This window comes from Neophocaena asiaeorientalis, unplaced genomic scaffold (assembly GCF_003031525.2).
Source record: "Neophocaena asiaeorientalis asiaeorientalis breed wild unplaced genomic scaffold, Neophocaena_asiaeorientalis_V1.1 scaffold130, whole genome shotgun sequence".
NCBI lineage: Eukaryota > Metazoa > Chordata > Mammalia > Artiodactyla > Phocoenidae > Neophocaena > Neophocaena asiaeorientalis.
The window spans coordinates 14,012,306-14,027,959 of NW_020173397.1; positions in this window are offsets into that span (position 1 = coordinate 14,012,306).

The following is a 15,654-nucleotide window of genomic DNA, read 5'->3' on the forward strand; positions in this document are numbered from 1 at the left end:
ATCACTGAATGGGTTGGCAGGCTGGGGGTTTGTTTTTTTTTTTTTTTTTTTTTCCTTAGGGGAGTCCAAGTCTGAGATTAAAGAAAGAAATGGAGGTGAAGGTAAAGGGAGGAGATGGGGTGGGCCTCAAACCCACCCTGCTCTGTGAAAATAATATTAAGTACTCCCCCATGGTAGGCAGGGGGCCTGTGCAGATTAAGTTGGGTATAGAAAAAGAGTTCTCTTCCTTAATTCTCTGTGAATCCAGGAATCTCTGTGGGTTTATTGCCACCCTTATCCTGTGGATGACGGTCCTCGTATTGTACTTCACAGGGGAGATATTACAAAGGGAGACAGGGCTTCCTCCCCCACTCCCCCATTAGTCACAGCCACAGGGGCCAGGAAGGTAAATGAGTGAGGCATTAGGGAGTGGTGAGGATTGTGGTGAACCAGAGAGCACAGGCTGCACCTCAGGGCCTGGTGGCTCTTCCTCGCCAGCCAATTGTGGTCACACAGGAATGCAGACCGAGAATGGGCAGAGAATCCTATTTTCCAAACGAAGCCAGATATCCAGATTTTTCTGCAGTATATTCCCAGTAATAAATGTTGGCAAGTAATTTCATTTTTTTAAAACTCCCGTGTGGGCCAAACAAAACACATCTGCTGGCCGGATCCAGCCTGTGGGTGGGCCTCCAATTTGCAAACTCTGGTCTAGACTGAATAATTCAAGCTTTGGGACCTGTACCCCGACTCCCATCCTGTCCTTTGGCCTGGTGGAGGCAAAGGATCTCTCCTAGGGTAGCGGCTCTCAACCCTAGCTACACATTAAAGTCACCAGGGAAGAGAGAAACTATGTACTGATGCCCAGCTCCACATCCAGAGCTTCTGATTTAACTGGTCCAGGTAGAGCTCCCCAGGGAATATGCAGTCAGATTTGAGCATCCCCACACAAGGGCAAGAGCAAAGGGGTATATTTGGAGAAGGAGATGGTCTTGGGAAGAGAGTGCCCAGAAGTCTGAAAAACAAAGCCAGGCTAGAAACCCCTGTCAGGGTGTGAACTTTCTGTGCCTCCCCCTGCTCTATGTAACAGTCGCGTAAACAGCTATGAAGAGTATGACATTATTAAAAGTTTTGTCTTCCTATTTCCATCAGATACCTCCAAGCCATCACTAAATTCTCACAGCCTCGTACAGGCGGTGGTGGTGACGGTGGGTTTGTGTGTGTAGGCGGGGAGGGCAGTAAGGGACAAGGTAAAGGCATCTTACTCCTTCCGCCCTCCCCCACTAACACCCACTCAGAGAAGCAGCATCCCCCCAATGGGGCTAAAGCCCAGGAGATCCCAGGGGCAGTAAGCCACCCGGCGGGAGGGAAGATCCTGCAACACGGAAGCTGTGTCAGGCTGCCCGAGCTGCAGAGTTAAGGCATACCACCCCTTTCCCCAACATCCCGGAGGAAAGTGACTACTGAAGTTCGGATGAAGGGGGTTGACGCTTGAGCGATGAGTATCTTTGCTACCTAGTGTTTGGCCCGAGGTAGCCTATGAATGCTTGTTGAAGGAATGGAGATGACAGAGATAGGGAAAGAGACAGAGACAGGGAGAGAATATGGAGGGATCAATAACTGCCTTTCTAGGCAATTCTTCTGCTTCTCCCTCCCTCCCCATGAGCAAATAGGGAGTCTGTATGGGAACTGGGTGCACTAAACCTTGTTTTCCATTAGCTGCTGGGCTTTCCGACAAGTTCACGACTTGCCAGGGTGGTTTCATACAAAGGCTTCACTCACATGTATTAATTGGCCCTTAACACACAGGAAGACACCAGTGAGTTTCTACAGTGTGTGGAGGGTTTTTGAACCAGGAACCAGATTCCTGGTTTCCCCTGCACCCACTCTTTTCCCTTTGAAGTCAACAGAAGCCCTGCTCAGGGTGTCTAGAGAGAAACAAGGATCTGATCTAAGTGAATTGTTAAGAAAATGCATTAAAGTGCTAAAGTAAGATTAAGTTACCCAGAGAAAATACACTCTGGCCAGAAGAAACTGCAATCAGAACCATCTGAAGGGGGTCTGAGAAAAGAAGAAAACGTATTTTAAAAATTCAGTTAGTGTGTTCAGTTTCCTCAAAGGAAATAAAGACCCATTGTCTTTTACATGTTTAAAATATGAATTGCCAATTAATGATGAGATTGGCAAATTGCTCTACAATTAAAAACATCGAAATGTTTGAGGCAATTAGAATAATTGTCATATGTTAATTATGGGTTGATGGGTTTTACACACTGCCAGCAATTACCTTCTGAGTCTGAGCTTTTCTGAACAGAGTCCAAATCCATAAAGACATTGATAGCATAAGAACTGTCTTCCTTGTTGGCATGCCTGCCATATTTCCAGTGTCTTTTAAGGTATGTAATTATTTTTAATTAGGTCTCCAGAAGAAAAAATTTTAATATATGCTTTACTAGGTCATCCTTAACGAACCTTGTAACCAATATGAAAGGAGAGAGGTATAGAAGGAATTGGATGTCAGGCAAACCTTGGTTTAGATATTTACTAGCTGGGTTCTTTGGGCAAATTGCTTAGCCTTTCTGAATCTCAAAGTTAAAAGAGGAAACTATATACCTTACAGGGCTGCTGGAGGTTGATATTTATGTATCCCCACGTACTGTGCCTGAGGCAAAGCAGATGCTCAGTAAAATTAGTTATTGTTTTTCTAGAAATAGTGGCAAAAGCATCTCAAGCCGGGATATCCTTTCAACCATTTCATTAGAGTAAAATCCTTGCAGTTACTCTTCTTGCAACTAGGACTGTCATATGTGACCGTTCAGGTTATGCCCTGCACAGCTTCTAGGGTAGTCATTGACCTGGAAGTCTCTGTGAATAGTGCCCCCTGGGGTTGTGCGGTGTACAACCTTCACAGCTCTACATGGACGCTCTGCTTACACCCAGGATCCTAAACTTAAATCCTTTTTTAATCTTTGGTCTTTCGATAAACATGTCCTGTTTATGTTCATGAGACCTTCCCCCAGTTGGGCTTTTTTCAGCAGTCTTTGTCAGAGGTTAACAGATTTCCACCTGCAGGCCTCATCTGGCCTGCAGCCTGCTTTTGTAAGTAAAGTTTTATTGGAGTGTAGTTATACCTGTTCATTTATGTATCATCTATAGCTACTTTTGAGCTACAATGGCCCAGTTGCAAGAAAGACTCTATGGCCCACAAAGCTGAAAATGTTTACTCTCTGGCACTGTACTGGGAAAGTCTGTTGACCTCTGGTGTTGATGACCGTCTAGCCAAATATCTGTTTATCTTAATTCCAGGGAAAGTTAATGGCTGATGCCTGTTTGTTTGTTTGTTTTACTCTCACACTTACGTTGCTGGGCCAGGAGGTGGGGTAGATGTTTTTCTTGATCCTAGTTGCCACTTCCAGACCATTCTCCTTCCTCCCTCTCCCAAATCCCTACAGCTCTGAAACTCATGATTTTAGATTCTCCCATCCACCCCCACCCGCCTTGTGGCAGTCATCTACCGATGCCTGAAAATGTTAGCTCCCGGCTCACTGTTACTCTCTCAATAATCTTCCCATTGTAATTCTTGGTAATTGTCACAATCGTTTTCATAAAAGATCATAAATGATCTTTCCATTATCTTGGCCTCTCAGGTCTTAAATCAGATCACCTCCAATGATTTTGCTTTTATTCAACGTTCAACCGTGTCTGGAGGGCTAGACCTCCGTCTTCCACACGCTCTCAGCTGCTGACTCCCGTGGTCATTTCCAGCCTAGTCTTTGCCAACTAGAGCAACCCCTGCCCAATCAGGCTTCTCAGCTCACTTCCTGTAGCCCTCTGACTTCAATGACTTCCAAACCCTGGGACGTATTCCACTGATGCTACACCACCCTTTTCACGGTCCCTCACCCCTTTCTGTCTTCACATCCCTTACTTGCCTGGCTTACACATCATGGCCTTTTGTTATAATTACTCTTTAGCATAGAGTCTCAAGTCCCCCTGCCCCTTCACTGCTTCATAACGAGCTTCCGGCAGAGCCTGAGTCCTGCTGATGTCCAGTACTGGACCAGACTACAGCTGAGCACAGGAATTGGACTGAAGAGACACATATAGCTGCGGCCACTTTCATTCATGCCCTCTAACCTCGAGTGGACATTTACGTTCCTTGGTCATCCCTCACTCTCCCTCTCGTAGATGATTTTTTCATGCCTTGTCATGGCTCACTGAACTTCAAACACCTCCACCTGTATTCTCTTTCTCAGTGATCTTGCCTCCTGTTTCACGAAGGAAAAGAAGCCTCCGCAGACTTCCAGCAACAAAGCTACTTGCTTCTTTGCCGTATGATCTGCCTTCCAGCTTATTTAAGGCTCCGTGGTCCTAGCTAAGATCAACCTCTCCGTTTTTCCACTAGAGTCCATCCCCTCTTGCCTATTCAAAAATATCTGAATTCTTGAATTCAAATCTCCACATTTCTCCCCTTCCTTAGTACATTATTTGTTCTTCCCATTTTATACAACAATATTTCCATCATTGCAAATATCGTGTTATTCCTCTCATCTTTTGATTCTCTTCCCCTCTTCAGCCAGCATCCATTATTCTGTTCCCCTTTAGAACACAAACTCTCAGAACTGTTATCTATCCTCATGGTGCCCAATTTTTACCTTCATTTCTCTCCTTAACATTCTCATCATGCTTTGTTACCTTTACTCCACCCAAAGGGCTCTTGCCAAGGTGACAGATGAAATCTGTATTGCTAAATCCAGCAGTCAGTTTGTAGTTCTCCCTCTGACCTTCTGAAAGTATCTGACACGGCTGACTGTTTCTTCCACTTAGCTTGCAGGACATCATGTTCTCCTCGGGGAGGGGGTGTCTCAGTCATGAGTGAGAACAATCTAAAAGAGCCTGAGGTGCATCTGGGTTGACTGTATGGAATGCAAGAGGAGACTCCTTTTATAGAAGCCTCATCCTTGTAAAATGGACGCTTTATCTGAAACGCAATAGCCCTCTTGTTCCTGTGATGCCCCTAGTGGCTAAGAGGGACGTGGGGTGGAGGGATGGACGTGGGGAGAAGGGTGAGCCCTGAGGTGAGTCCTTAGGAGCTTGTGACCTTGGCCAGGTTACCTATAATGTCCAAGCCTCAGGTTTCATATTGGTAAAGTGTAGATGGGAATACCTACTACATAGGCTTGTTGTAAAGAATAAATGAATTTGGGTTAGAGAAAGCCTGGGATCCTAATTACAAACTAAAATGCCTGTCGGAGTGGGCAGGAAGGAAATAGAAATTAAGACAGTCAGCAGATGCCTAACCCCTAAAGGCAGGTCATATTTAAAACTTGAAAATACACACACCAGGTCAAATAAATCAAGTTTGGTCCACCTTTTTACTGGGCTGGTGGCTGAGACACGGTGGGTATTCAGTTAATATTAGACCCCCTTTCTTTTGGAAACTCACCTTGATCAGTCAGTCATTCAATCAACCTACTGTGTTTCATGCCCACGACATGCATGCAACACATCTGTCCTCAGCCCCCTCCGTGCCAGGCACCATGCAAGGTCAAGTGGTGGTCCCTTCTCTCAGGCTCCATTTCTACTGTTAGAGAGGCTGACTGACAAATCGTGAAAATAATTGCGAACTGTGAAAAGCGTTATAAAGACAAACAGAGGGATGCGATTGAAAGGAAAAAAGTGGAAGAGGAGCTGGGAGTTCACTGCAATAAAAAGGAAGTGTATGAGAGTGATGGCTAAGAGCTTGAGTTCTGGAGTCTCATTTCCTGGCCCTGTGACCTTAGGCAAGTTCCTTATCCTTTCTGTGCCTTAGTGTGCTACAGGCAGACCTCGTTTTATTGAACTTCACTGTATTGCACTTCACAGATACTGTGCTTTTTACAAATTGATGGTTTGTGGCAACCCTGTGTCAAGCAAGTCTGTTGGTGCCATTTTTCCAACAGCATTTGTTCGCTTCATGTCTCTGTGTCACATTTTGCTAATTCTCTCCATATTTCAGACTTTTTCATGACTCTTACATTTGTTGCAGTGCTCTGTGATCAGTGATCTTTGACGTTAGTACTATGACTCACTGAAGGCCCAGATGATGGTGAGTGTTTTTTAGTAGTAAAGTATTCTTTACTGAAGGTATGTCCATTGTTTTTTTAGACATAAGGCTATTACACACTTAATAGACTACAGTATAGATAAACATCCCTTTTCTTTTTCTTTTCCACTATGGTTTATTACAGGATATTGAATATAGTTCCCTGTGCTACAAAGTAGTACCTTGTTGTTTATCCATTCTGTATATAATGGTTTGCATCTGCTCATCCTAAACTCCCAATCCATGCCCCCACCCCCTCTGGCAACCACAAGTCGGTTCTCTAAAACATCACTTTTATATGCCCTGGAAAGCCAAAAATTCACGTGACTTTCTTTATGGAGGTGGTTGGGGCGTGAACCCGCATTATCTCCAAGGTTTGCCCATATTTTATAAAGTGAAGATAGTAATAGTTCCTACCTGATAGGACTATTGAGAGGATTAAGTGAGGTAATGCGTTTAGAGCACTGAAGTCATTCGCTAGGGCATAGTTGGTACTCAGGTAAATTAGCTATATGGCAGGCAAAATGTTCTAGATGTGAATTTGAAAACTAAGGTTCTAATAAGGTGACCAACTTGTCCTGATTCACCTAGAACTTTCCCTGTATTAGTGCTGGAAGTCATGTTCCCCAGGAAACCCCTCAGTTCTGGGCAAATCTAGATGGTTGGTCACACTAGGTCTACTTCCAGCCTGTAACTAGCTGTGTGACTTTGAGGCCATCTTATGCCTTCTCTGTAAAATGAGGAGTTCAGACCAGATGGGTGGTTCTCAAACTTCATCACGTATGAAAACCTCTTGTTGTTAAGACATGGGATGCTGAGCCCCACCCCAGAGTTTCTGATCCAGCAGGTCTGGGGTGGATCCTGACCCATGGCACTAGATGGTCACGAAGGTCCGTTTGTCTTCCAACAGTCTGTGATTCTGTGTTTGCTTCCTGTGAGCCACTCATGGTCTTTATGGGAAAATGAGGTTCATGTACAGAAAACCATGCATTCCGTCAGTGAGTCATTTATTTACTCAGCGCTGTTTCTTGAACACCTGCTGTTTATCCGGTACTGTTCTGGCTGCTGGAGGTACTGTTCTAGCTGCTGGGGATCTCGTAGCCCACAGCACCATAGGTTGTTGTGGCAGGGAGTCGGCTAGGTGGGCTTTGTACCCTCACAGCCCTGCCCCTCCCAGATGTCAGGCACAGTAAAGACTCTTAAGGAATGAGACCTGGAGAACAGTGTAAGATAACACAAAGAAGCAGTAAGCTCTGCCTTACAGACCTTGAAGGTAAGCATACAGCCACCTGGCGGGGGGAGGGGTAAGCTAGTCTGTGCCCAAGAGCTACAACCCCCTACCATCCTCACCCCTACTGAACACCCACACCCTAACTCCCTACCTCAGTGTCGGTTTTATGGCTGGGACTCCATTTTTTGAGATTCATCCATTTGTCTCTTATGAAAAATAAGGTAAACCCTTTAAGCCTTATTTGATTTTTTTCAGGAAGAATAGGATAGGACTTCCAGGATTTCATCCTTTCAGTTATTTTATTTTGCTGCCAGCCACATGGGAGAAGCTATCTTTTATAAATAAGCAGATACTCTGCATTTCTCTCGTACGAATTTCCAAGCGGGGAGGAAGAGAGCTCGTTTGGTGGCCTGCTGCAGAGCCAGAATATTTATTACCCAAGAAGTTTTGTTCAACCACGTCAGCCAGTTGGTGTGTTGCGTTCAATCAGAGGTCCTGACAAACATGCAGGGAAGGTCAACTAATAACACTAATTTTCTGGACACTCCTAATGACAGGTTTATTTGATTAGACTTTATTCCCCCCCTGCCTCCCATCTACTCACGTTTTATTGCATGTCCACTTAGCCACATTTGTTGTTTCAGATACCTACAACTGCAGAACCCAGCACCCCAAAAGTCAGTGGCTTAAAACAAGGTCTGTTTTTATTGGTTCCCATTTTTGTGGGTCAGGAACTTGGACTAGGTTCAGTGGGGATGGCTTATCTCTGCTCATGTGATGCTCACACATGTCAGAACTGGCATGGTGTCACTTCCACCACATTGTGTTGGTCAGACAAAGTCACAAGACTATTGCAGATTCAAGGAGGGAGGGGACATTTACTCCACGTCTTGATGGGAGAAATTATTGGTGACCGTTTTTGCAATATCCTTGCCTTCTCTGAATCTTAGTTAATGCACTTCAAATAAGACAAAACAGTGGGGTTTTTTTGGTGAGGGGGTCTTGTCTTTGATTTATAGCATTTAAATCCAAGAAGAGTGTCAGAACTCCCTCAGGGAAATAAGGATATTTAAATGATTACCTAAAGAATGTAGCTCATGGATAAGAATGACAGTGAAAAGCGTATAATATGTCTGGCTATACATTTATGATAAATTTGAAATGTGTCAAAAACCCAACTGTCCTTTTGGAAACAAATATAACAGGCCATAAAATTCTCCAAATGCTTCTTATTAGCCTGAACGCATCTCAAAGAAAAAGAGAATTGAAACGCACGAGAGGATTTGACCAAAAATCTCATGGGCAGCAGATGTTTTGAATGGTCTTCAGTTGAGGGGCAATAATGCCAACCACATGCCTGCCTATATTTTGGAAATTATTTTACTAAGGGCTTGTGAAAATATGGAAAATGTACACACAAGCACATAAAAGTGCATAAAGTGTGAAGAGTATGGTCCATCCTTGTGGCAGCAACGGGAAAGACAGTCACAGGAGGTGTGTATGTGGGATGTATAAGGTGACCTGGTGCTTCTTAATCCTTAAATGTGCAAACGAATCACCTGGGGACCTTGTTTTAAAGCCGATCCTGATCCAGTGGGTCTGGGATGGGAGCTGAGGTCGGAGTTTCTGACAAGCTTTAGGTGCGTAGATGCACAGATTTGAAGAGAAAGATTATACACGGTGGGGGACAAGGGGGTGCACGATACGTTTCCTTCTTTACAGAGCAGGTAGAGGTCAGGCAGAAAATGTTGCCTCTATGCCTACCACGTGCCTGAAACCGGGCTAAGACTCAGGCTCTGAACTTAGTGAGCTGCCAGTCTAGAAGGAGTGAGAAACACAAAAAATAATTCCAATAGAGAGTGCTGAGAGAGTGGTGGGTTAACTGTGATTCTGCTGAGTTAACTGTTAATTAGCAGAGGCTTTGAGCTCCTGAACCACTAAGGAGGATGTGGCTTGGGTTAGTTGATTGACTAGAGTCTTGGGATCTTCACCTATAAAATGATCTTTCCAATGCCTGCTTCCTAGAATCCATATGTGACTTGAGTGAAATTAAGCCATAAAGTGAAATAATGCCTCACGCATAGTAAGTGCTCAGTAATGATTAACTTTTATTATTATAGAAGTCCTGCCATGTATGGTGGAGGAAAAGGCCAGTGTATTTATCTTTAAATTTTTGTGCTTATTAATCAGAGAGGAAGTTCAGAAAAGCAATTCACCAGTATGGAAAAGGAAAGAAATTATGTCCATTCTCACAAGATCCTTGAGAAACAAGTGTCATGACCCATCTCCTAAGACATCTACTGAATGTAAAATGTGTGTGATGGTGGTTGAAATGGAACTTTGATTTAAGGTTCCACCTATTCTTGACCCTGTGAGACTTTGACACATCATTTAACCTCAGCTTTCTCATTTGTAAGGTGGGAACAATAATAACTGTCATTGGGGCTTCCCTGGTGGCGCAGTGGTTGAGAGTCCGCCTGCCGATGCAGGGGACACGGGTTCGTGCCCCGGTCTGGGAGGATCCCACGTGCCGCGGAGCGGCTGGGCCCGTAAGCTGTGGCCGTTGAGCCTGCGCGTCCGGAGCCTGTGCTCCGCAACGGGAGAGGCCACAACAGCGAGAGGCCCGCGTACCGCAAAACAACAACAACAACAAAAAACTGTCACAGTCAGGGCTTCCTCGGTGGCGCAATGTTTAAGAATTCGCCTGCCAATGCAGGGGACACGGGTTCGAGCCCTGGTCCAGGAAGATCCCACATACCACGGAGCAACTAAGCCCATGCGCCACAACTACTGAGCCTGTGCTCTAGAGCCCACGAGCCACAACTTCTGAGCCCGAGTGCCACAACTACTGAAGCCCACACGCCTAGAGCCCGTGTTCCGCAACAAGAGAAGCCACCGCAATGAGAAGCCCGCACACCACAACGAAGAGTAGATCCAACTCGCCACAATTAGAGAAAAGCCTGCCCGCAGCAACAAAGACCCAATGCGACCAAAAATAAAAATAAATAAATAAATTAAAAAAAAATAACTGTCATATTCAAAGTTTATGAGGCTCAAATGTCATAACGGATCTTTGGTGTCCTCAGAGACGGCTTGAAATCTTGGCCTCGTTACTTATTAGCTTGTGTGGCCTCGAGCATTTTTCTCAGCTTCTACCTCAATGAAGAAAGTACCTAAAGCACTCTGCCAAATGACAGATACAGAATAAGTGCTCTGTAGATGACAGCTGTTGTTATGATGTGACCTTGCTTTGAAAAATATAAGGTATATGACTTCATGAAAATTATTATTATAAGTTATGATAAATGTGCTGTTCTTTTTTTTTTTTTTTTGCGGTACACGGGCCTCTCACTGTTGTGGCCTCTCCCGTTGCAGGGCACAGGCTCCAGACGCGCAGGCTCAGTGGCCATAGCTCACCGGCCCAGCTGCTCTGCAGCATGTGGGATCCTCCCAGACCGGGGCACGAACCCGTGTCCCCTGCATCGGCAGGCGGATTCTCAACCACTGCGCTACCAGGGAAGCCCAATGTGCTGTTCTTTATATACATTGAGGTGTTGCTTCTCAGTTGCTGGTAGTAAAGCGTAAACTTTGATTTCCAGCCCCCCTCCTCTTTCATGTGTGGTTCCAAGTGATAACTGGAAAGGCAGCAGATTGGTAGTGAGAGGTACGGCCTCTGGTGGTGATGTAATTACCCTTCTCTTCATCATTGGAGCAAAGAGGCTGCCTCTTACACTGATCATCACTCCAGAATCTCAGAATTTTGAAATGCTCCTAGCTTTCGTAAAGTTTTTCTTTATTCTTTCAGTGAACCAGTTAAAATTGCAAGAACAAGCATTCAGGGTCTAGTTTGTGTTAGAAGGTAGACTCTAGTGGTTTGGGGCCCCTGGTTGATGCTGCTCTGTAGGAATGGAAGGGGACACTGGCAGGGGCCCAGATGAGCTTCAGACATCGGCCATTCTTGCTGTGGAAATGCAGTGACTGCAGCCTGGCACCGTTTGGGCAGTGACCAATATTCCAGTAGCCAGAGATTGCACAATAAAGCATACGTCTCCCCACCTCCACCAAAGGGAAAATGTTGGGATGGGGAACAGAGAAATCTCCAGATTGTCTCTTCTTATATTCCATCTCTGGACTCGTAAGCTTCGTCTGTTACCTTGTCTACCCATCCTTTTCATTGACCGCAGTATTATGAGGAAGGAGTTAATGAGTACACAGCTTTATTTTCCTTGGAAGAGAGATACAAAACAGGCTCAAAGCAGGGCTGTCATCACCCTGCAAGTCTTCAGGGGTTTTATAGGTAATTATTAACCCTTTGTGGCATGCCTGGGGGAAAAAACCCTCTATGCTGAAAACACCTACTAAGATTTCACATCTATGGTATGTACCTGGACCCTCAATTTTTTTCAGAGTTAAAATTCAATAATACCTTAAAAATAAGCCTTCGATGTATGTAGCCCTAAACAGTTGATAAAGCCCCCCAGGTCCTATATCAAAATGGATCCTTCCTTAACTGTCTTAGTACTCAGGTCAGAAGTACCATTCTCCTTGTTTGAGAAAACTGAGGCTTAAAGAAAGGAAATAACTGGGCAAAGGTTTCATGGGTAACAAGGTTTGGCTAGAATCCAGGTCTTCTGAATACGGCCCTGGTGGTCTTTTCATGTACTGAACGTGGTGTAAACTCTCTTCTCACAGAAAGCATGTCTGAATCTCAGCATTCTTTAAAACCACCAAATATCACCACCTAGAACTGTCATAAACCACCATGATTCGGTCCCCTGGAATTTGTGTTAAAGAAAAAGTCCATGTGATCAATCTGCCTTCTTGTTATTTTGTCATTTGCTTGTCTCCTGCTTGGTCATTTCGGGCTATTTAGATTTGGGGTTTGTCTCTTTCATTGGGTTTAGGATGATTAACTGCTAGAGCTTCTGTTTTTAAGAGGGAGCCCTGCAGTGATTTTTGAGGGGGATTTGAGTCCATGCTGGCCCCTGGAGTTTGGTGTCTGGTAGATTAAAATGAATGGGAAAACCGAAAACTCCCTGGATGACCCCTTTAAGGAAAAAGTCACTCTTTAAAATTGGGAAAATGGCAGTGGAGGAAAATGAGGACCCAGAATGCCCAAATCAGCTGTCACTTGGTGCTGAATGGACCAGTACTTGCTCTTTTATAATCAGGGACAGAGACTCCCTTAGAAACTTGCCCTTGTTGTCATTCAGGTCTTTGTGATTTTAGGTTGTGGCCACAGGTGAATTCTCGCCTGAGCTCTCCAAGCCCACACTCTCCTTTCAGTCACAAGCAGGTTGCTAGTATATGGGCAAACTTCCATACATGGTATGGGGAGCAGACATGACTTCATGCTCTGCTGTAGACAAGGGGAACTGCCAAGGCTCAGGCGCCCAGTCCCTGCAAATGTTCCTGCGTTTTGGTATCCTTCTCTCTGGCTGCGTGGTAACCAGACCACAGGGGCTGATTTGGATTTGTGAGCACATCTTTACCTTGCTGATTCTCAACTCCTATCCTCCTATCCTCCAAGGAAGCAATCTCACAGGTGCACCCACAAGCATTTGGAAAAACATTTGACAATAAATTTCCAATATCAATGATGGAACAAAGCTGAAAGATAATTTTAGGTCAACATCTCAAGGGGTTCAATGAGTTCATTTTATTTCTGCTGCAAATGCTGTTTCATCTGAGGTGGAGCAAGGCAGGTCTGACAGTTTCGTTTAAAGAAATGTTCGTGGGTATTCCGCATTAAATTACTGTTTCGTGTTCTTCGGTCTTGAAAAATTTAAGAAACCTTGACATAGCGGACTACACCAATTTGGGGTCACTTAAATCCCATCCCTCCTCTTATTACTATTATTTTACCGAAAGGCATTATAACAGAGATACAGTGCTTCTTGTCCAGGTGGAAGGTATATGTTTAATGTGGATCACAAATGAAACATAAAAGCTGGTTAAAGCCCTAGGTAGAATGGGTCAGGCACAGCCTTTTCCTGATAATGTTTCTTGGGAATCACATTTGGATTGATTTACACACATATTTGAGCATTGTATTGGGCATTACTACTGAGATCATGTGGAGGGTGAGGGAAGGGAGGAAGGGAGGAAGGAAGGAAAAAATGAGGGACCAGTAGTTGACAGCATAATAAATCAGAAGTGGGAGGGGGATAAAGAGGGGAAGGAGGGAACAAAAAGAAAGGAAACCAGCAACCCCTTGACTACCAAGCCCAAACCCAATTTTGGTTAAAGAAAAGAGGTGCTCTCATGACTGAGGAAAATTTTAACATCTCAATTAAAGCAACCCCTTAGAATGTGTCAAAAATGGGACAAAACCCTTAAAAATTTTTTTTTTCTTTCAGAGGAACATCTCCCTTTCGTTTCTGTAACACAGAAGTCAGATTTCATTTGCTGGCACAGATGTTTTTCAACAGACATGACTTGCTTAATTTTCCTGACAATGTGTTCAGTTATGTTAGAGACTTGCATACTCTTGGGAAGGGGCATGAGACACCAGCAAACCCAAACGCGGATAGGAGCAACTATATATCTTACTGTGCTAGTCTTTTAACTTTTGCAGTGTGTGTGTGTGTGTGTGTGTGTGTGTGTGTCCCTGTCCCCGCGCAGCGCCTGCTTTACTGTTTCAGTACACTGTGCTAACACTTGGTTACTATGTTCGGATCAGTAGGAGCCAAAGTTAGTAGCTTTGTAACAATTACTAGTTGCCTTTTTACTCTGTCTCTGAGGAGTACTCGATGTACTGCTTCTTGAAAACTGGCTTTAAAACGCGCTGATTTAAACAAACAAAGCAACCCCTTTGTCGAAGGCTGGAGTGTTTCCAGGAGTACCCTTCGATTCACCAGGGCGGAGGTGGGGGTGGGACTGTGTACACCTTTGAGATTCGGTTTCTGCATGCAGTACACATTCATTTTGGTAATCGAGGACATATTGCTGGATTTAAGAGGTCAAAAACAAGTCAGGGGCCGAGAAGAGCTCCAGGTTGTGAGAGAGGAAGGCGGCCACCCGTAATAAAATAACTAAAGATGCCCCCATCAGTAGGAAATTAGTGAAGTTTTAAATCTGCATCTTTGCTCCTAGTGGGCATCTGGAAAATGGGTGTGTAAACTTGCTGTCAATCGCTGGCCCTGTTTGCAGTCTGGGAAGGAGGGAAGAAACTTTGAGCCCAGACCGCTCCAAAGCGGGGGCTTTACCCTCTTTACCAACGTTCTTCCCTCCATTAAACGCAGAGGGAATACCTTTACTCCTCCTCTCCCCAGTGCGCATCCCCCTTCTCCATCATTAGTCAGCACGTCCCCTTTAAGAGCCGGAGGCCGTCTCTCCCTTTCTCCTCCCAGTCCCCCGCCCTTCACACCTTGGGTGGGAAAAGAGAGTGGGGCGGGGTGGCCCGAGAGGCAGGAGGGGCGGGATCATGGCGAGAGCTCCAATGGGCGTCCAAGCTGGCTGCCGTGAACCCCGTCAGCCAATGAGCAGCAGGCAGGGGGCGGGGCGGGGCGCTGTTGCAAAGCCTCCAACGTGGGCAGGCTGGAGGCCGCGGGGCAAGAAGCCCAGGGGGTGTGCGAGGGCTAGCGGCCGGGGGCGGGGCCTCGGGGATCGGCCGGGGCTGTGCCCCGGGGAGGCGAGCTGCTAGCGGTTGATTGTTCGGTTGCGAAGTGTGCGGGGTTCTCGCAGAGCGGAGGAGCCGTGCGGAGCCCGCAACTGCGTGCGCGCGCTCTGTCTTCGGCGCTGGGACAGCGAGGCGCACCGGGTCTTTGGAGCAGTGCGGGGTTGGCCGCGCCGTCCAGCCCGGAGTCTGCAGCTGGACGCTCGTAGCGGCGAGGAAGATGCCCACGGGCGCAGAGCTCCGGCTGCGAGCCTGAGCGCCTTCCTCGCAGCGGCGGCGGCACTTGGCGTGCACGGGGACTCCGAAGCCCGGCCAGGAGCGCGGCGGGAGAACGAGGAGTGCCGGCCAAGCACCCTTTGCCCGGATCCGTGGGGTTCGCAGCGGGCACGGGCGGGTCGGCCCGGATGGACGCGGGGTTCGCGGCCCCCTCCGGGCGCTGCGGAGCGGCTCGGGCACCGGGGGCCCGCTGAACGCCGGAGTCGCCGCCGCAGAGAGAACTTGTGCCGGCGGCCATGTCCCGGCGCGGAGCCTAGTGCTGAGCGGAGCCCCCGCTGGCCCGCCCGCGCCTGCGGTCGCCCCGGACCTCGCAGCCCCAGCGCCGGGAGTTCGCTGCGCGCTCCAGACAAGATGGCGCGGCCGGTCCGGCGAGCGCTCGGGGCCCCGCGCCGCTCGCCTTGTCTTCTCCTCCACTGGCTGCTGCTGCTGCTGCTGCTGGTGCTACTTCGGCTGGAGCCCGCATCG